The sequence below is a fragment of the Chrysemys picta genome, chromosome 4 (assembly GCF_011386835.1).
Source record: "Chrysemys picta bellii isolate R12L10 chromosome 4, ASM1138683v2, whole genome shotgun sequence".
NCBI classification, from domain to species: Eukaryota; Metazoa; Chordata; order Testudines; family Emydidae; genus Chrysemys; species Chrysemys picta.
The window spans coordinates 79,148,868-79,169,978 of record NC_088794.1 but is presented as its reverse complement, the minus strand read 5'-3'; the positions used below and the strand labels follow the sequence as shown (position 1 = coordinate 79,169,978).

The 21,111-nt window shown below is 40.6% G+C and overlaps 1 protein-coding gene across 1 annotated transcript in view; it reads left to right on the top strand.

Moving 5' to 3' along the window:
• Window positions 1–21,111, top strand: part of LRRC4C (leucine rich repeat containing 4C) — a 930,888-nt gene that overhangs the window by 41,419 nt on the left and 868,358 nt on the right. The window contains exon 2 of the mRNA XM_065592780.1: window positions 9,279–10,908. The gene's annotated coding sequence lies outside the window, so the exon portion shown is untranslated. The remainder of the gene's footprint in view (window positions 1–9,278; window positions 10,909–21,111) is intronic.

Here is a 21,111-nt window from a genome sequence, read left to right as displayed (position 1 = left end):
AGTGTGTGTGTGTGTGTGTGTGTGTGTGTGTGTGTAGACAAGGTTGAGAGGGAGTACTCAGAGATCCTTTTTAAGGGAGTCTTTTGTAGTCAAAGAAATGTCCTGGGACAGAAGGTTATAAAAGGATATACAAAGAAGGAAGGGGAGATGCCTGTCCTTATTCGTTTAAGATTGGCCACTTACATTGGAGGATTACAAAGTGTTTTCGAAATACAAATGAACAAATTCTCACAATACCCTCAGAAAGTAGGCAGGTAAGATTAGCTCTATTATACCTATAGGAAAACTTATGTACAGAGAGGTTTAACTGGCTTCCCAAGGTCACACAGGAAGTCTGTGGAAAAGCTGTGTATAGAAATCATAACCTTCCAGACTCTGGGCTGCTCTGGGTGCTGGTGTGACACCTGATGTGGATTGGAGCAGCTCTGTGAACTGCTCTAACTTGTAGCAGCCTTACCTGTCTATAAGTTGTGCTGCCACCTGGAGTTGCTGGAATGGAGTGCTCCAGCACCTCCCACTCTCACCCCGAAACACCTCCTCCTCGTCTTGCCAATGGTATTCCTTTATATTGGGGGCTTCCAGGGAGCATAGGACTGTTTGTTTATATATTTTTTTCCTCCCATAGGAAAACTCAGTGATGGACAGTGCTCACTAAATGGGAAGCTATAAATGGCTGGTTTTATCCTCTTGTTCAAAGTATAGCTCTAGGCCTTATTTACTGCACACTATTCAAAGACTCCTGTAAAGAGAGAATTATTTTTTTTCTCACAGGCTTTTCTATGGTGCTCATCACTGGAGTAGGAGTGCTTCACAAACATTAATGTATTTATTTACACAACAGCCTTAGCACAGGAAAAGATTGTCTCCCTAGTCTCAGTGCCAGTGCTTGGCACCACAGCAGCCCAGAGCAGCAATTGCAAAAGAAAGTCCTACTTAGACCCTGGGCTACAACATGATTTTGTCAACAAAATCTTCAGAATGTGCTTGCCAAACTCTAGCACATTTCTACTGAGCCTATGTGAATTGAGATTTTTCAGAGTCTCATTACAGGTCTGAATCTGGGTGATTTTTCACAGGAGCATCAAAAGGAACACCCCTGATTCTCCCTCCCTCTGCCACATTTCAAGTCCCAGCTCTAAAGCGTGGAGGCACTAGAACGTCTTAAGAAAGCAGTTGTAAGCTTTTTAAAAAAAAACTTTGGCAAAACAGTGTATTTCCCTGATCCCATTCTCAGAAATACCCGAATTTGAGGAAGCTGCAGAATGGAAAATTTCAGCCCAATAGTTGACCTTTACCAAAGTTAGAAGAAATTGGGAACAACCTTAGTAAGAGAAGTGTCAGGCAATCTTAGCTCAAGTTGGTGCTACTAACTCTGTCTGGAATAGTTTGTCATAGAATGTTATCATTTAAAAAGGAGAGCAGAGCTGAACACATTTTTCCTGTTCATGTATTCCCAGTGTTTCACACAGTAATGAAATCCTGATATCTATATTCTGTGTCTTCATGTTGCATTCCACTTGCCTTTTTGTTTTTCCCTGCAGGATTATAAATGCTAGAGATGGAAAACACCTACTGCATTAGGTCACCTACCACCTCTCCCTTCCAATAGCAAGATTGTTCCCTATTGTACATTTACTACTGGTTTTTTCCCAGTCTCATTTTAAATAGTCTAAGTCAACAGGCTTTCACCATTTCTTTTAAATTATTATTCTACAGTCTAGTACATTGCATCACACAAGTTGTCTGATATCCAACCTAAATATTTACTTACCTTAATTTCATCTCATTATTACTAACCTCTTTATGTCACACAATTATTCCTATTCTTCCTTAAAGAAGACCCTGATTGAAAGTTAACATATTGTTCTCTTGTTCCTATACTGTATACATTTAATTTTTAGGGCCAAATTTTTGTCTGGTGTAGTAAATTGGTTCAGCTTCATCAAAGTTATCCAGTTTACACTAGCTGAGGATCTGGCCCTTTCTTCCTAAATCACTTTATAGCCATAAACAAGGCTTTCAGGGTAGTTTTTTGGTTTTATTTTGTTTTTGTACAATGACTCCCCAAATCCCTCATTGTACTTCATTTCCTTGCTTAACCTCCCTTACCCTCTGTTCTTTCCTTGTTGATACAAAACCTGGTTGGATTTTAGTTAGTCTCTCAAACGCTTTCTACTTTTTTTCTGCAGCAGATTTTCTGCACATTTTCTCACTCCAATCAATATTCCTTGGGGTATTTCACATTTCCTCAAAGTCAGCTTTTCTGCTCCCGACATTCATAGAGGAGATATTTGACTTTTCTGTCCAGGTGTTTCCTTAGCTTTTCTATCTCTCTGATCTCTAGTGAGCTAACCAGAAGATAGGATACACCCATCACTTTAGGATCTACTGGAGGCAGTTTACCTTCTGCATTCTTTTTAACCTTCATTCCACCTCCAAAATATGCCTGAGGAAATCTCTCTAGTGTCTCATTGCAGTGCCCATCACCTTAGTTCTGAGTGCACTTGCTGAAAGTATGAAGTTTATTAAGGTGGGAATGATGCTATGGTTTGTAGCCAACTAGTTTTATTTTTATTGTATTATTTAATTGTGTTATCTATTGTCATGGTTAACTCATTATTTCATATTTAATCAATGTGTGATGAATAGATTTACGTATATAAGGTATAGATATAAGGAGGACAGGGTCATTGGAGTATAAGATCAAGATTTATCTATGAGCGATGAGTATGTAGGAGGTATATAAGCAAAGTAATATTTCAGCTTAGTCATACTTAGCCTCGGGCCTAAAGACTGTTGACATATATAGATATTGACCAGAAACAATGCCTGCTCACTGGTGTCGGTTGGGATTGTCAAAGGAGCCTAAAGGAATTAGGTGACCAAATACATTTGAAATTCAATGAGAACTGGCAGTGCAGCCTAACTTCCATAGGTGCCTTTGAAAATCCTTGACCCAGTCTCCAGATTCAACCTCACAAGAACATTCCCCTTCACAATTGGCACCTTTGATGGCATCTGTAGCAGAGTAACCAAGGAATGAGAGAACCGTGGTCCCCTTTCACCTTCAGAGGAGGTTTGTCTGAATGAGGGTTGAGGCCCAGTCCTGCAAGCTGACCCATACAGCCAGACCATTGTTGCACCAACTTCACCCCTACCCTTGAGGAATTGTCAGTAATTGATAGTGTCGCTAATACCATTTGTACTAACTGCTCTATAACTAATAAGACATAAGCATCCATACATAGTTTCATGCACTTGAAACTGTCATAGGTATTTTTATATTTGTACTAGGAATGGCTGAACTGGTTTGGACAAAATAAAAACCAGCCTGAATTTGAGGTCAGAACTGAACTGATGGACTCTAACTTTTCTTTTTTCTTTGAAAGGTTTGAAAAAGTTTAGAACCGGGAAAACTGTTGACCATGGTGATGTGCAGGTGTTGTTAGCGAGGGTCAAGAGAAGACAGGTTGATAAATTTCTTGTTTTATATCATGGACAAGGCTGTAGCAAATTGACAAAAATATTAAACAGAAAATAACAGCTGTTTAAACCCACAATAGTGTAGCCTTGTTATGTATGAGGCCCCCCAGCCCTGCTCCATCAACAGATCTATTTCTGAGATAATACAAGCTAGTACATACACTTACAGTAGCTCTTTACAAACATTAACTGTATTTGAGGTCTATTAGGCAGTAGAACAGTCTCCTAAGGAAAATGGTGGCAGCCCCAAAGCATGGGAAAACTTAAAATTAGACTGGACAAAGGCCTGGTAAATATACATTAGGGAGCAATCCTGTACTGACTGGGAGATGGACTCAATGATGAAATAAGTCTTTTCCATCTCTAACTTTTATGAAATAATTATGGGGATTGCAGTTGAATGCACTTACTTCATCAGCCTAGGCATATAATTAGATTCTCTCCTTTAGAATCCCTCTCATAATCATGCCTACTGCTACTTTAGCAAGTATACTGCCCCTTTTAAAAAGAACAAAAAACTTGCAAATGCAGCTGTAATGTGTAAAAATTCTGATTTGCCTCTGTTTCAACAGGGGGTCTTGGACAGTCAATTTGCCTAGTTTAAGGAAAACATGCCGATTAGTTTCTCTTATATATAGTTTCTGCTTGTAGAAAAACATCTGAATAGTTCAGGTGAAAAAGAGGTTGGGTTGGTCCCATAGAGAAAAGGATTCATGTGTTCTTCATCTTTCCACATTCACCCAATTGATCATACAAGTGAAACCTCAGAAGTTTTAGTGGTCCCACAGCCAAATGACATGTTTAGTTCAGACCCAAACTGGAGTAAGGTTAGAAGACCCATTCAGCTTATGTTCAAAATGTCTTTAGTATGGTAAGAAGCAGAATCTCCCTATCTCAAAATCCTTCCTCCCAAGAACACATTTACCAGCTAGAACCCTTTTACCTTCCTGATGAATATGGGAAAAGGGAATCTTAGCCCAGTTCAGTCTTTTACACACTCAACTCCCTAGCATATCCACTTGCAATTTATGTATCGTAATAAAAACCCTTAGTACTTCTGCATTTTCAAAACATAATACAAACACACATGTTCGAGAAATAACTTTCTCTGAGAGGTCATTACTGCCTTTCAGATCCTCTAGACTGCATAAGGAATAGAGTCACTAAAGAGGCTGTGTTCTGTTGACCTACACTGAATTTCCTAGCTCTTTTGAAGGGTCTCTCTTAGCCACATTTTCTTGGAGAAATGGGCTGAGGTAAACAGGATGAAGTTTAACAAAGACAAATGCAAAGTGCTCCACTTAGGAAGGAAAAATCAGTTTCACACATACAGAATGGGAAGAGACTGTCTAGGAAGGAGTACGGCAGAAAGGGATCTAGGGGTTATAGTGGACCACAAGCTAAATATGAGTCAACAGTGTGATGTTATTGCAAAAAAAGCAAACATGATTCTGGGATGTATTAACAGGTGTGTTGTGAGCAAGACACGAGAAGTCATTCTTCCGCTCTACTCTGCTCTGGTTAGGCCTCAGCTGGAGTATTGTGTCCAGTTCTGGGCACCGCATTTTAAAAAAGATGTGGAGAAATTGGAAAGGGTCCAGAGAAGAGCAACAAGAATGATTAAAGGTCTTGAGAACATGACCTATGAAGGAAGGCTGAAAGAATTGGGTTTGTTTAGTTTGGAAAAGAGAAGACTGAGAGGGGACATGATAGCAGTTTTCAGGTATTTAAAAGGGTGTCATAAGGAGGAGGGAGAAAACTTGTTCACCTTAGCCTCTAAGGATAGAACCAGAAGCAATGGGTTTAAACTGCAGCAAGGGAGGTCTAGGTTGGACATTAGGAAAAAGTTCCTAACTGTCAGGGTGGTTAAACACTGGAATAAATTGCCTAGGGAGGTTGTGGAATCTCCATCTCTGGAGATATTTAAGAGTAGGTTAGATAAATGTCTATCAGGGATGGTCTAGACGGTATTTGGTCCTGCCATGCGGGCAGGGGACTGGACTCGATGACCTCTCGAGGTCCCTTCCAGTCCTAGAATCTATGAATCTATGAATCACACCTGTACTGTGAAGATGAGTACAAAGCTTGCTTGCTGAATTCCTTTTCACTCAAGTAGGACTAAGAAGGAAACTCAGACACAGCTACTGAGAGAATGAAAATATCTGAAGGGTTGTAATATTGATGAAACTATCCCACTCACCCTATCTTTATTGGCAGTCAATAAAACTGGAACCAGTGTAAATATCAGAATCATGTTCATAGACAAAGGAGGCACAATGTTGAGGCACAGTTGAACAGCTAAAGGTTCCAGGGAATTTAACAAATGTACTGAATCTTTCAATGATCCAAGAGACGCATGTAATAGTTATGGTTTATAGCTTTAAAATATTTTTTCTGTGTTGAGTTAAAGATCATTAAATGGGACTGCTACCTTTAAAAAAGTAAATTAAAAATAATCTGCTACTAATAATCTCTTAGAGAACTAAAGTACAACAGATTGTAAAAATCTGATTTGACCATTGATTCTTTTACTCACCGCAGTGATGAACCTACACTGGTCAGTCTTGTTTTAGTTTAATAAGTTTTGCTCTGTTTCTCAAATAACATAGCAAAGGTGTCCTGTATGTCTCATCAACCAAGTTGTTTTCACTACAAAGACAAATGCCTGAAAGAAAGATCCAGACCTGAATTTGAAGAAGTCAATTTTTGATAATTGACCCTTCTCCCCCTCTTCCGAAAGAAAGAAAAGGCATAACATCAAAGATGAATGCAAGAGCCTCTGTCAAATCAATCTTTCAACGGGGGAAAGAGCGCCAATAATTTTATTTATGTTGATAAGAGTCAGATATCACCTCTATAATTAGTTTTGGCGGGGGGGGCAGGGGCAAGAGGAGTTTGGTGTTTTTCCTTCAAAAACACACTTTCCATCACTCCCTTTTTCTTAAAAGAAAAGAAAAACCTAACATTTTAGAACTTAAATTACTGGACTAGGCCCTTCAATAATGTTTTAATAGTGAAATGACATGTTTGTTTATTTGAAAATTATTTTGTTTTTGAAAATCTTCCTCTCCCTCTCTAATCTAGTATGTATGTGTGTGTGTGTGTATATATATAATGTCACAGATAGGTGTTAGTCACCGAACTCTCACTGGTTTTTTATTAAAACTGGGTACCTAACTCTCCCAGGTCCCTTTAAATACCCCAGCCTTAAATAATAACAGCAAAAGAGCACAAATCAAAACCAGAGCAAAGGCATGCTGGAATACAAAACATAATCAACCAGAAATTATGGACTTGATGTAGGAATTACTGAGTGAAATTCTATAACCTGTGCTATGCAGGAAGTCAGACTATTAAGGACCCTTCTGGGTTTAACATTTACAGATGAATAATATTTAGTATTCCAAAAGAAAATGAAAAAAAAAAAATACTCACAGGCATTCACAGAGCCATTAAGAAGTGTAGATGGCCATATTTTGGGGGTGTTTAATGTTTAGTGCAGTACCAAGATGCACTCATCGGGTGGCACAGTGAAGAACTCTCTGTGAGGCTGCACTTTTCTTTTCTTTTTCATACCATTATTTAGTCTCATTTACAGAGTGATAAGATATATTGATATTTCAGTACTTATGTTGAAGCCATGCAGCCATGATGCTTCCTGACTCAGTGATATTCCTAGTGAGGGCCCTGCCAAGCCAGAGTGGCATGTAGCTAAATCCCAGCAGGTGTTTTCAGAGGGACACTCCCTGTTGATAAGTGACTGGTCCAGATGAGCTTAGGTAAGAGTTAGAACCTAACAGGAAGATCAGCTATATTCAGGGAGAGGAAGGCGTTGTAGGCTGGAAATTAAGAGAAGGAGCTCTAGAGACAGCACATCTGTCTGGTTTGTATTTTTTGTAGATGGCTCTAGTTTTTGTCATTTAGTTTTCTAAACTGATTGTGATCAGAGGCTCTGATGGGATCTTAGTGGTTGTTTTGGTTGCATAAGAATCCTGTAAAAGTAACTTGAGACTCCAGAAGATATTTTGTCCTAATTGCACATTATCATGGGGTGATCATATGTGGCAGGGGGCAAAATAGACATAGAATCATAGGACTGGAAGGGACCTAGAGAGGTGTTCTAGTCCAGTCCCCTGCATTTGAGGTAGGACTAAGTATTATTTAGACCATCCCTAATAGGTGTTTGTCTAACCTGTTCTTAAAAATCTCCAATGGCAGAGATTCCACAACCACCACAGGCAATTTATTCCAGTGCTTAACCAACCTGACAGGAAGTTTTTCCTAATGTCCAACCTAAACTGCCCTTGGTGCAATTTAAGTCTGTTGCTTCTTATCTTATCTTCAGAGACATCTATTCTTATAATATGGACCTCTCCAGAGACTGAAGGAGACTGGTGGCCAAGTGGCTATGGTTTGAGAATTGCTGCTAACAATCATTTTATTCTAAGCCATCCTTTATTAAAGTCCATTCCTTCATATGCAGTTAATTTGAGGCGGAAATAATAAATTATAATGGAAAGTCTCTTTCACATAGAACCTCTTATTCAGGAGGATCCCAGAACTTTTAAGTATAAGGTGTGAATTCCTCAAATCATCTTGGTGGTTACAGTTTGACAACACACACCACAACAACGCTTAGGACAGGAAGTATAGAATGCTTTAGTCACCTGTAACTAGACAGATAAGTTTAGTGTGGCAGATTGTGATTGTCTACATTGGAACTTGACAAGGACACTGGTGCTTCCTTACAAAAAGTTCTATGGGATATTTAATGACCACAAGTGGCAAACCTAGCTTCTTGAGAATCATTGAGCCTACTAATACCATAGTGGAGTATTGGTTTGGTCCTTATTTGGAAAGAAGAGCATCTGCTGTTCCCATTGTTTAGATAGTGTTATTGATGTTTGTGGCTTAAGAAAATTAGCTTCTTCCTTAAGGGGTTTACAGACAGTGATGGTGGTAATTGTGGGTGGTGTGCAGGGGAAGGAATTGAAACATAAAAGCAAAGAGAGTTGGAACAGTTATGCTTAGCACGTCTTGTTCCAAGGTTTTTTTATATAAATAATTTATGTTAAAATTGGAGTGTGAGCTAAATTAGGGCTGGTTGGTCAGTGGTAGAAGGCTATTTTTCAATCTTCTGTATCAGTTCCCTGTCGCATCTTCTGTTTTCCCATCCAAATGCAAAGCAGATCCAGCCCCGTTTAAGTTGAATGATCTGGTGAGCCCACAGTCCAGAGTTTCATGGTTGTAGGGTTCACTTACCAACAGTGCATCTTTATTCAGTACTTCCATATAATCAGTGGGAATATAGTGTTTCTGATAGGTGCGGAATTGATTGCCCTGAATATGGCAGTCCTCTATTCCGAGCATAATAGCAGTGCCAGAGGCAGTTTCCCATGCTGCCCAACCAAAAAGGTCTGAACCCTGTCCAGGAAGGACCAGTTAAAACTGTGGGAAGATAATTCCATCTCTGTGTCCATTCAGTCACCATTTATTTTTCAGTCCTTGACCCAATGCTACCAACAAGGGGTTTGACTAAAGCTAATTATGAAGGTTATATTTGTGATGTGGGCATGTGTATGCTGAGACTACAAAACTCATTTCACATATATCATTGACCAGCTATCTCTGTCTGGTATTGATAGCACTTACTGCTGGCCAGAGTTGGATTCAAACCCTTAGCTGGAAGGCTCAATATCTCATTACCACTCTTCTAAACCATCCAGTCTAAACACAGTCATACCATTAAAAAATATACACATCTCTTGAAAATATTTTTTTGTCTTTGTTTGTAGGTTTCCCTTCCTCTGATTCCTGAATTGAGTAATATATAGAGTAATTTGCTGGAAAAGTCCGGGTTTTAAATAATAAAAGATTACCCGCACGACATTGCTGGAATGCTGAACCTAAACAGAAGAACCCAGTAAAACATCACTGGCTGAGCAGAGTCTTCCAAGAGAGCGAACCACAATGTGAAGGGTGCTCCGCAGCTAGGATTTGTACACCCCGGATGCTCAAAGGCTAATGCACCGACCAAGGGCCACTACTTAACCAATTTACTACAATTCCATTCTGTTGGCTGCATAGCATCATATTATTGCAGAACACTGTGCTGATAACTTCAAACTCATTTCACATCACTGAAATATTTCTGTAGAGGAATAGATTTCACTGAGAAACAGAGAATTATCAAGCACCCCTGAACCATAATGTCTTATGTCTATCAATTCAAACCCTGCTTGACTCACTAATGTTTTTTCACCTCATCAAGAATCTGTCTCTTTATACCAATAATCACTCATCTTTGGATATTTGTTTCCTATCTCAAGATTGATAGGAAGGGGCTGCTTTTAAAAATCATTTATATGTAGTGTAGCGGTGGATTTAAAATATTGCCTAGGTCCCTTTGAGCCTTTTTACTAACCTAATGCATCTCTCTCTGAACGTTGTTTCTCTCACAACTGCCAGGCCATGGCCCTAGGCTTCTAAAGCATTTGGCACCCTCCTTTTATCCTAAATAAAATAAGATCTCTGGCTCTGGTATTCCTTGAAAGTAATAATCCAGATTAATTCAAGCTTCTGTAACAGTGTGGAAACAGTTTCCTATTCAACCTGCAACTAAATCTAGGACTTCCCCCACAGAAAATACACACACATATACACACCACACACACAGAGTACGTAGAATGCCTTGAAGAAACTGTAGCTAACCACCTTATTAGTATTCCTCCCTCCTCTGTGTTTCACTTGCAGCAACAGAGGGCTGAGCAAAATGCAGTAGAACAGGGACAGAGACAGAGCTGGCAATCATCTCAATGCAGGCTGCTGAATGTAGGGGGTGGGGGGATGCAGCAAAGCAAGATTAATAACCTTGCCATAATCCTGTGCACTCTGGAAGGAGATACCTCTGGTGACGGAGCCATTCTTGTCTTGATTAATTGGACTGAGTGAGTGAGTGGCTGGCAATCCACCTGGTTTGGAGGGGACCCCCGGGTTTTGCTGTTCTTTGAATCCTCTACCCATCTGAGAAGGTAACAGTGAGACATACCATCTGCAGCACACACAGCAGCTATTGGACGCTACTACTGACAGTTTGCACTACAGTTTTTGGTGAGCAAGAAGCCAGGTATAGTGTACAGTGGAGATTAATATACCCAGGGCACTCAATTTCACAGTCTGGTCCCTCAGCCACCTCCCCCCACCAAACACCCTTTTCCAATTGTCTTTGAGTTCTGGGCTCACTTTTGACATAGTCTTTTGGACACATTTTGCTGGGGATGGAAGATCAGTAAATGGAACCTTTGAAAACTAATCATTTTGCTCCTATGTGACTTGAAAAAAATAAACAGAAAAAGAAGAATCCAAGTCCATCTGGAGGAATTTTTAATTTCCTTTGGAGAAGTTTTAGGAGGGACCATCCAAAAGGTAAGTCCAGGGGCTTGCCTGCCCTCCTGCCTTCTTATGTTGTTTATGCTTGATTTGTTTCATCTCGAAAGAAGCTAAAAGATGAGTATGGTGCACCTATAGTGCATGGTGACACAATGTAGGTGTGTTGTGGACTCTGTGCTTGTCATTTGCAACCCCCCCCCACCTCTCTTTGATTTCCTTTTTGATTTACCTAGTATCTGCAGAGCTAAAGTACCTGTAAAATAATGATCCAGAGTGTTGAGAAATGTTGGTAAAATAGCATTTGAAAGCTTTTTCTGGTCTCAGAAGGAATTCTCTTTCACACACGCACAAAAAGCCAACGCAATAACTTCAATGGGAGTCTTTGTATTTTCACAAATCATGTTTTTTTTTCCTCTATGCATTTCAGTCTGCTCTGAAGCAATGAATATGTGAGTACAGAAAGCTGCTTCTGCTGCTGTTAGCTGGAGCAGATGACAGAATGGAAATTGTTGAGGATTTGTGGGCCACTCTGTTACGTGGAGTTTCTCTGCTATTGCTTCTCATTAACCTATTGAATTCATCTTGCACTGTTTTAGGGCTACAGCATTTGTGAAATATTTGGGGCCATATCTCTAATCCTTCCAAATCAGACTAAAGTGCCAATCACAAATGGTTTCTTATTGCCTCTCATTTGGATGGGAGGGGGGACACAAGAGGGAGGTTTAAGGTGGCATCAAGCATACAGGTGTTCTAAGTAATGCCTTGTCCAGCATGTTTTATTGTAGGGTAACGTTTCCTAGGATCTATTAAACCACTTGGCATTTGAGATATTCAAGGTCTGAACCTAGATCCCCCCACAGGTGCTTTTCTTCAGGAATGCTGAGACTGTTGTAGCCATTCCCATCTTCCAATTATTTAATGAAAGTAAAATACTATTGTATCACAATAGCATCAGGGATCCTGCACTTGAAGATGTTTTATTGCTTCATTGCAGTACTTAGCTTTCCCAAACTGGTGAGAGATCCATTTGTAAATACATTTTTGAGATGCCTGGTTCCCCAAGTGGAATTGCTAGGGACTTATTCCTTCTCAATTATATGAATATGAATGACTAATATTGAAAGACGTGGTATCTATTTGATGGAATTATCTACAGCAGGTTAGCTATTCTAGAAAGGCACAGGTATAAATGTGGCAATACTGAATAGGCAGAGATAGAGGGGTGTTGAAGTGTATATGTATGTATATATAATGTATGTTACAATGCATAAGACCGCCGAAGACACATCCTATTTGATGTGGCCTTTCTATTTGCTCCATTACGTATGAAGAAATGTAATGAGGCTTTTTTTTGAATGAGTATTGCATTGTAAAACTAAACACTTAATGAAAAGGCCTCTGCTACAGAGTAATTGAATAATCTCATATTATTACATCTTGCCTGTCAGTCAGTCTCTGGCTGTATTTGTGGCTGTTCTCGTATACCAGCTTGACAGAGGGATTAAACAAGGAAAGCTGGTTATAGCTGTGTTTTCCCCTTGTTTTCTGCAAGTGATATTCCATCCCGCAACAATGTTACTGTATAGAAATATGACAGGCAAATCTGTCTTCGGACACAGTATAATTTACCATTTTTTTCCTCCCACTATGATTCTCTTGGACCCTCCTCATCTTCACATGAGGCATATGGATTGTGATTGCTTTTACATTTACATTGTCTCAGGGGGTGGATTTTAAACACAATCCTATGGGAATCTCCAGGACGCTTTTCTTTTGAAAAGGGAACTAAGGTAAAAGAGACTTCAGATGGAGAGAAAGTTAGGGGGTGGATAACATACAAACTGGAAATGAAAAACTTTCATATTCTGGGAGGATGGAGGACACACAAGATGCCCTAGCCCAATCCAGTAGGGTGCAAATTATCCTCAACTCATCAGGACAACAGTGGGAATTGAAGGGTCGCCATCACTTCAGATGATTGGACCGTAACGATACAGCCTAACCATAGCAAAATCAATAGAGAGAAGGGTGCACTTCTCTTTGGGTTTGGATGATCTCTGTGTTTGTGTGCATGAGGCCAATGTTTTCTGTTTGTTGTTTTGTTTTTGTTGGATTGTTAAGCAGTAAAGATCATTTGTAGCCAACAAACTAATTTAAAAGTTATTCTTGAAGTGTGTAGATCAGCAAAGTTACTTAGGAAGAATGCTTCATTTTAATTATCTGTTTACTTCTTGACCAACTGTTTCTCAATTTAGATTCCTACACGGTTCCCTGAAACTAACCTTTCATGGACTGGATTTCTAATTTCCTAAATGTAATGTTCCATAGGCATTTTCTTCTGTATTGTAAGCTTGATACTCTATAGGATGGATGTTAAAGTTACTGAAACAGTATTAATTATCCTTATGGCACAGAGGAAGCAGATACAATTTAGTATTGCCAATTTTCATGACAAGATAGTTTATCTAGGAACTGACTTAAGCAGCAGCTTGGAGTGTGTGGGAAAGTGGAATAGAAAAATGTACAATTAAAACAACTATTTAAATGAAAATATGAAATATCTCACTTGTACGAGGTTCCCATTTTATCCCAGTTCATGGCTGGACTTGGAGATATTATTTTTTGCATTGCAGAAATATGGAGAATTTCGTAGTTAATGCTCTTTTCCATGTACTGTTTGAGGGATTATAAAAGCTCTCTGTTCTGTATACTGTATGTATCAGCATGTTGCTATTGGAAGGTCCGTAAGAGTCCTTAAACCAAATGAATGTAGTGCCGCAGTAGAAGCTTCCCAGCAGAAATGTAGGTACAATGAGATTATCAAAGACTGAATTGCCTAAATATTATTTTAAGAATATGTGGAAGATAAAAGGAACATTCAAATTTCTTCCCTATTTAGTTCCAGTCAGTTGAGCAGCTCCTCTCTCTCTTTCTCTCTCATTGCTGAAGTCAGCCAACCAGGCACAATGATCCTCCAGCACATGTTTCTATGTTTTTAAGACCCTAGGTGCTTTACACATGAATTCTTCCTTTCCTCAGAAACAAGCTGGGCTGACAACTGGCAAGTGAGTTTAGGCACTCTATACTGGCCAAAAAGGAAGAAAAAAAGAAAAGAAACAATATTCTTCCAGCAAATCCAGGCCTTGAACCAAAAGTAAAAGCTGTGTAGGCTGATGATGTATAGTTTTGATTGTTGAGTCACCATATTAGTCTGGCATATTATGTTGCATTAAAGTGCTAACATTGGGGCCAGTTTTGAAATAAATGGCTACAGTAGTTTAGTATAGAGTAGAATCGTTTAGCAGTAAACATGTACCCTGGATTGAAGAAAATGCACTTTCCTAGTGGCAGATGATTTTGCAGGTACTCTGTGACTGTTTAACCCTTTAGAAATAACCTCATGCCTAGAGCCAAAGGTGGGTTGTAAAATTAGAATGAGGAGAAGGGCAAGAGAAGATATGGGGCTATTTGGTCTTGACTGGAGCACCTACTAATAAAAGACCAACCAGGAGTTTCAGCTGCTGTAACAAGTTAGCCATCTGAAACCTTTTATTTAATATAAATATTATTCATACAGCCTGCAGTTTCAGTGCTGTCACATTACCAGTCTCTCTCTTCCCTTCAGCAGATGCCCAAAATAAAGTTTATTAGGGAAGTTGAAGAATCTGCTAGCCCCTAGAGAGGACAGTTCTTTCAGGCCACCATCCAGGTTACCTGGGAGGCAGCTGATATGCAATGTCTTGTATGTCTCCTGGAAGAAGGCTTTATTTCTTGACTTTATGAACTGTCTTAGGTTAATTTTTAGTCAAGGTGAAATAAAAACACACTGACATAATCCATTTAAAAAATGCTACTGTGGCCCAGGATCACTGCTGTACCAGTACACAGGATAGACTTGGCTGCATCTGTGACTGCACGTAACCTGCTCAACAGTGTCATCTATTGGCATGTGACATTTTTATTTTCTGGAGACAATTTTCATTGTTCTGCATTACTAACAGGATTTTCTTATATTTTGTAGTTTCACCTACTATGTCATTGATCATATTTTGTGTGAGATCACGTCTACCTTGCCAGTTGGGAGGAATGGAACATCCAGTGTATGTGACACATCATGACCTGCTCCCTTAGTTTGTTCAGTTTGTATCTAAAAAGCCTCTGGGTGGGTTGTTGTTGTTTGTGGGGATTGAATCTGGAACATTTGATCTGAACACATGGTCTGTCTGAGCTAAAAGACACAGCATTGTTACCTTAAAGGCTATATAGACTCGACCTCTGTATGGGTCAACCGCTAGAGAAGGACAAAAAGCCACACTGTAAGCATGGGTTACACTTACATATTTAGCCACTAATGTCTCTAGATCTTAGTGAAGAGATCATTTAGAAAACTTCTGAAGGGGAAGTTACAAGATATAGCACTGGGGCTTCACTTTTGTTATTTCACTGTAGAGTTCACTTTTATTATACCCACTGCAATTTAAAATATAATCAAGGTTGTGAAAGTGAGATTAGATAACTCCTGGAGATTAGTGGCACAAGCCAGGATGAAACAGTTTTACAGAGGGATTTGAAGGAATGGAAAGCTTGTCCAGTGAACAGAAGAGAGGAGCCTGTCCCAGACATAGGGGTCAGCATGCTAAAGCTGCAGATATGTGAGGGAGGAGGACATGGGGGAAGCAGTTAGAGAAAGGTGGGGAAAGTGCAGAGGATGAATATTGTGGAAGACAGTGGGTTGGAGAAGGTGTCGGGGGTTACTCCAAGTAGAGGGTTGGGACATGAGAGAAGGAAGATATGATAGAGAGATAAAGGGAGTATAGGGAGTAAGGCAGTGAGGAGATCAGGCAGAGCCCTGCAGGGCTGTGAAGGTGAGAAGTCTGAATTTAATGTAGGAGGACTGGGAGGAAGATAGAGTGATGGGTGTCAAAACAGCAGCTAGCGGCAATGGAATCTGGATACAATGGAGCTTGAAGAAGCAGTCCCCAGCTTGGAACTAAAACAGGTGGAATAGATGGACACTTTCACATTTAAATGTTTGACCTGAGTGTCCAAATGCTATATTTGGAAGTCCTATTTGGACTGACACTTTGAAAATCTGCCTCACAGAAGAAATATGGAGACCCTTCTGTAAAAGCAAGGAACTTATGTCAGTGGGTATTTTAGTTCATTTTTGAAAACCCAATCATTTGATACTCTAATCTCTCAAGCAGTTTGTGCGACTGAAGTAACCCCCAGAGCATTTGGGTTGTACAATGTTTTTTATGCAATCACACACCCATCTTTAAGTGAAGACTGACGCCAAAGCTAAAAGCTGTAAGGGCTTCTTAGAATGTTGGTAGTGAAAGGCGCCCATAAATGTATCATATATTATCTGTCCTCGTATATATAAAGAAACCTTGCTATTTGTCTGAATTGGACTACTTAATACAGACTTTGGAAGCCAAACGGAAAATACTGTGTGCTCTTTTCCAGTTCTGCATGGTTTATATTGAGGCTGATCTGAATGCATGTTTCTTTTTCTTTTTCTTTCTTTTTTTTTATGCTACTGAAATTTCAAGACTGTTCTACTTTATCTTCAGAAGCCTTTGGCCACAATTACCTAATCATAGCAGTGCTTTTTCAGATGCAGCTCTTGTTCTTATGTATCATACAGAAGACACAGTGTCTGTCTGTGGAGTTTAATGGAGAACAAAAAGGTCTCAGCGTAGTGGGAATTGCGCTAGTCCTACCACACTCTGTCCTGTTATACAACCATCACATGTCTTGGCCAAGCAGTAAGTGAGAGAGGGACGGAGTGTAGTTTATCTTGCCAGGCTTTTCCTTTCCTCTTTTGTCATAGATATTTGTGGATCGCTGCAGTAAACTGCTCTTATTCTGCAGGAGGTCACAGCCTTTCCAAACTGTAAAAAGATCACTAAGAATCGGAATTCCCTGGCAATCAATTTTGTAGTATAAGCAGCTTTACCCAATCCTGAGAACAGTGACAGGGCAGAGAAGTAACTGAGAAATTTCTTATAATAAAAATACCTGGCTTGGCAATGCCTCCTTAAGAGTCTTAGACTGTCGAAAAGAGTCGCTTAATCTGTGCTTTAATTCTTGTTCCTGAGGTGGGCAAGGAGGTAGGGTCTCTCTCTTTGTTTGTTTAATTTAACACAGAGGTTTCACACTTGCCTTCAAACCTCTGGAGTCTTTTGAGCCTCCTCTGTTTTCCATGAGCTTCAGCTGGGATAAGTTTTTTCCTTTCATTGAATCATTGGAAGTCCTGGATCGTCCCCTAACCTTGGAGACCAACTAGCTTTCCTTTTCTATATATACATATATATATAAACATTTTGGCTCCTGAGTAGATCTACATAGTTTCTGTAAAGGCGACTGAAGGCCAAGCAAGTAGACATTCCCGGTGTTGAAGTCTCCATGTGAAATAGTCATTTAACACAGGAGATCTCTATGTCCCTATAGAGCATAGGTGATGGAACTGGGGGTTCTTGGGGTGCTGCCACACCTCCTGGCTTGAAATGGTTTCCGTCATATACAGGGTTTACAGTTTGGCTCAATGGCTTTCAGCACCCCCACTATAAAAGTTGTTCCAGCACCCCGCAGTAGAGAGAACTTATTGTACAGAGAAGAACTTGAGGAATAGAAAGCAGACACCTTATTTCCACATGGATTTTAGTCAAACTCACCCTGTAGTACTTCTCCAGCTCCACAGTATTTGTTCTTTACAATTCTACCTCCCAACAAAAATACTGGCTATGATGTGAACCTCATAAGGTTCAGAGATTGTTCAGTTTGGATAGAATTTTAATTGAATCTTTTGGTCAGCAAACTTGGACTGGACTTCTCCACTGCCAGACTCGTGTGACTATCCTGCACAGTTCGAAATAGCCCTTATTGTCCATGGGCAACAGCTCCACCAAGTGAGGCAGGCGGAAGTTGCTGCTGGTTATCCCCAGAAAATGTGGTAAAACTGTCTCGCCAGGAGATCACCTTTTGTTCCTTGTTATAGTGGGAGATAAAGGGAGTAAGATTTAGGAACAGAATTTTATAATCAAAATGATAGTTTTGAGGATCCAGGGCTATTGGAAACAGGTAAGAATACTATCCTGTGATGGACACTGATGTAGTTCCCATTGGGGGGAATTATTTCTGTGTTTTGTAGCGAGGGAGAGAAGAGATTGGCTCATCATAGTTAGAAAGTCAGGGTCGCTGCAAAGCCAGTGGTATTAATTAGCAAAATGCCATGTCATCTTGGATGGATTTTAAGCAGTAATTCCTCTTCCAGGGATTCTGTCCGGATGAAATTCATATGTTTAAAAATAAGAATATCCTTCTTTTATCACAAATTACACCTTACATTACTGAGACTGAAATAATGTTGAAAATATAATTTGCTTCTGAACATTAATGCTGTTTTGTTTTTCCTTTTTGGTTTCATTCACCTCAAACAGTGAGGCTACACTGACGACTCTCTGGGCTGGATCCTCAGGTAATGGAAATAGGCACATGGTTCCATTGGAGCCATGGCAGTTTGCACTAGTTGAGGATCTGCTTCCCAGTGTGTAGCCAGTTTTTATTATGATCTTATCTGTATTGCAAAACGTTGTCTGGAACAGTGAATTGACCCAGCACTCTACAAATCTAGGGGCAATCTTACAACCTTTTACTATCTGACTTGGGCCCCTTGATGTTAATGAGGTAAGCCTGGTAGTTAGCAGTACAACCAGTAGTAAAGACAAGGTCTTTGGGCCAAAGAATGTCTTAAATCTAAAGCCCTGATTTTACATTTAATTAAATGGGACTGCACAGATGCCCAGACCCATAAGGAACTGTTTAGGATAATAGTCCTAAAGGTCAGAATTTACTGCCACTAAAATCATGAGCTCTTTTCTTTTCTTTTCTTTTCTTTTCTTTTCTTTTCTTTGGCCATTGATAACAATGGAATTGGGACTTGTGTAGCGCAATGCTCTTATGTTTGAATTTCTAAGACTACATGGGAAGTTTTAAAATAGGGGAATGGTGGAATACTTTAACTGGTTTATTTTCTTACAGAAAAATTTGTACATTAGGGTATGTGTCAAAGCTTTTTTTTAAGGATAGATATCTTATGTTTTGGGACCTAAGCTCTGACTTTCTGCATTGTCCTTTTAATGTTCCCATTTTCTTTCCATGGTCTGGGATAGCTGGTGAATGTGGAGCTCAAAGGGAAGAGTGAAGTGATATATATGGGGACGAAAGTGCCTGTGGATGAAGACACACCTCCCTCCCATGTAACAGATTGGACGTCTGTTGAAATTCATTGTCTCTTTATACTCCTGTGACTCTTCTTGTCTTCCCCAAAAGCCTCTGTGAAAGTAACACATATAAGTCTTTTGTCCCTCTCCTTCACATAAGCAAACCTTTCCCAACCCCACTCATGTGTCCTGAGAGCTAAGATCTATACTGCGTTCGATAAATATGAATCTCCTTTAATCCTAGCATGAGGGACCTGTGCTTTTGAAGCAGGAGGATCTATGCTTTGTCCCTGCTGCTCCCATGAAGATGCAAGTAGCCCTGGTGTGAAGCCCTAGCTAGCCATGGATTTGATACAATATGATTATGCACATACCCTGTAGTTCATGTTCCTTGCCCTCGTATGTTTCATATGTTGTATAGTGTACTGTGGTAAGGAACTTATTGATATGTACAGGATGCAGACTACTTAGTCAAGATATTATATAGCTTTTTTATTCCCCCCCCCCACCCCAAAGCAAGTCAATGGCTCCAGCTACACACAGCTAGCTAGTCTCCAGGACGTAAGTGGCAAAGCTGTGCTTTTTTTTTTTAATTTCCCCACTCCTAAAAGTCATACTTGTTCTGATTAATTTATTTTCTCTGCATTATTGTAACAAATGGCTTTAATGACATTTCATTATGCATATAATGCCTTAAGTGCTTTATACAACGAAGAACTGTTTTTCTTGCTAGAGCTTTGAATTTCTACTTGCAGGAGTTCTGCAAGCTGTAATCATTTTTGAATTTGTTCTTGAATAGCTTTTAAAATTTATTCTTTCATGAAACAAAACAGTACTTCTGGCCTGAGATCATCCTGTCAACCTGGCAGAGTCAAAATAGGGGAAGGAGCACCATAAGGCCAACACATCACTCTCTTTGTGGGCTGGTAAGGGTCAGGGATTCAGGCAGTATCTCAATCTAAGGCTTATTAAATGGCTTATGCTTAAACCATTCTCTTCTTCTCAGTCCCATTCCCCACAACCTACTCTCAAAACCCCTTGTCCCCTTGATAAGGACTCTGCTCCTTCCACCAGGTCTCAACTCTCTCTCTTTTCTCCTGAATGCTTAGCTCAGTTTGCTTCCCAGCTTTCTCACAACCCCTCCCCATCCATCTGGTCCCCCCCACCCCCTTACCCTTCTCACTCAGGCCTCCAGTTCATCATTTTATGTTCAAATATGCTTTGTTCTGGGCAGGGCCAGCTCCAGGCACCAGCCGAGCAAGCTCGTGCTTGGGGCAGCAGATTCCAAGGGGCGGCATTCCGGCTGCCCTTTTTTTTTCTTTTTCTTTTTGGTTTGCCACTCTGGCCGCTCTGTAGGGGGGCGGCGGTGCGGAGGAGGGGAGCGCCCTGCAGCAAACTCAGCAGGGCAGCCTGCGTCCTTCCCTCCCAGCCGACCAGAGCGGTGCAGAGCCCTCCTGGCAGGCGGCGCAGCGGGAGGGGCCGCGTGGTGAGCGCCCCGCTGAAGCCCTGGGCGCCCCCCTTCTCTTTCTCCCTCCCACTCCCGCCCCTCCCCCCCACTAGACCGGGCGCACACTCCGCAGCACGTCTGCAGCACAGGGAGTCCCCCTACACCCTGGCTCCGGCCGCCCTGCAGGTTTTTTTGCTTTGCTTTGCCACTCCGGCCGCCCTGACGTTTTTTTTTTCTTGTTTTTTTTTTCTGCTTTGCTGCTCCATCCGTCCTGCGGGTGGTTTTTGTGTGTGTGCATGCATGCGTGTGTGTGTGTGTGTGTGTGTGTGTGTGTGTGTGTGTGCTTTGCCGCTCTGGCTGCCCCGCAGGTTTTGTTTTTTTTTCCCCCTGCTTTCACGCTCCAGCCGCCCTGCAGGTGTTTTTTTTTTTTTTTCTTTTCGCTTGGGGTGGCAAAAAAGCCAGAGCTGGCCCTGGTTCTGGGTAGTCACCCCTTTAATATATCTGAGGCCTGGTGCCACCATTTCAGTTCTTGCATGATAGAATAATGGCCAGGTCCAGGAACAT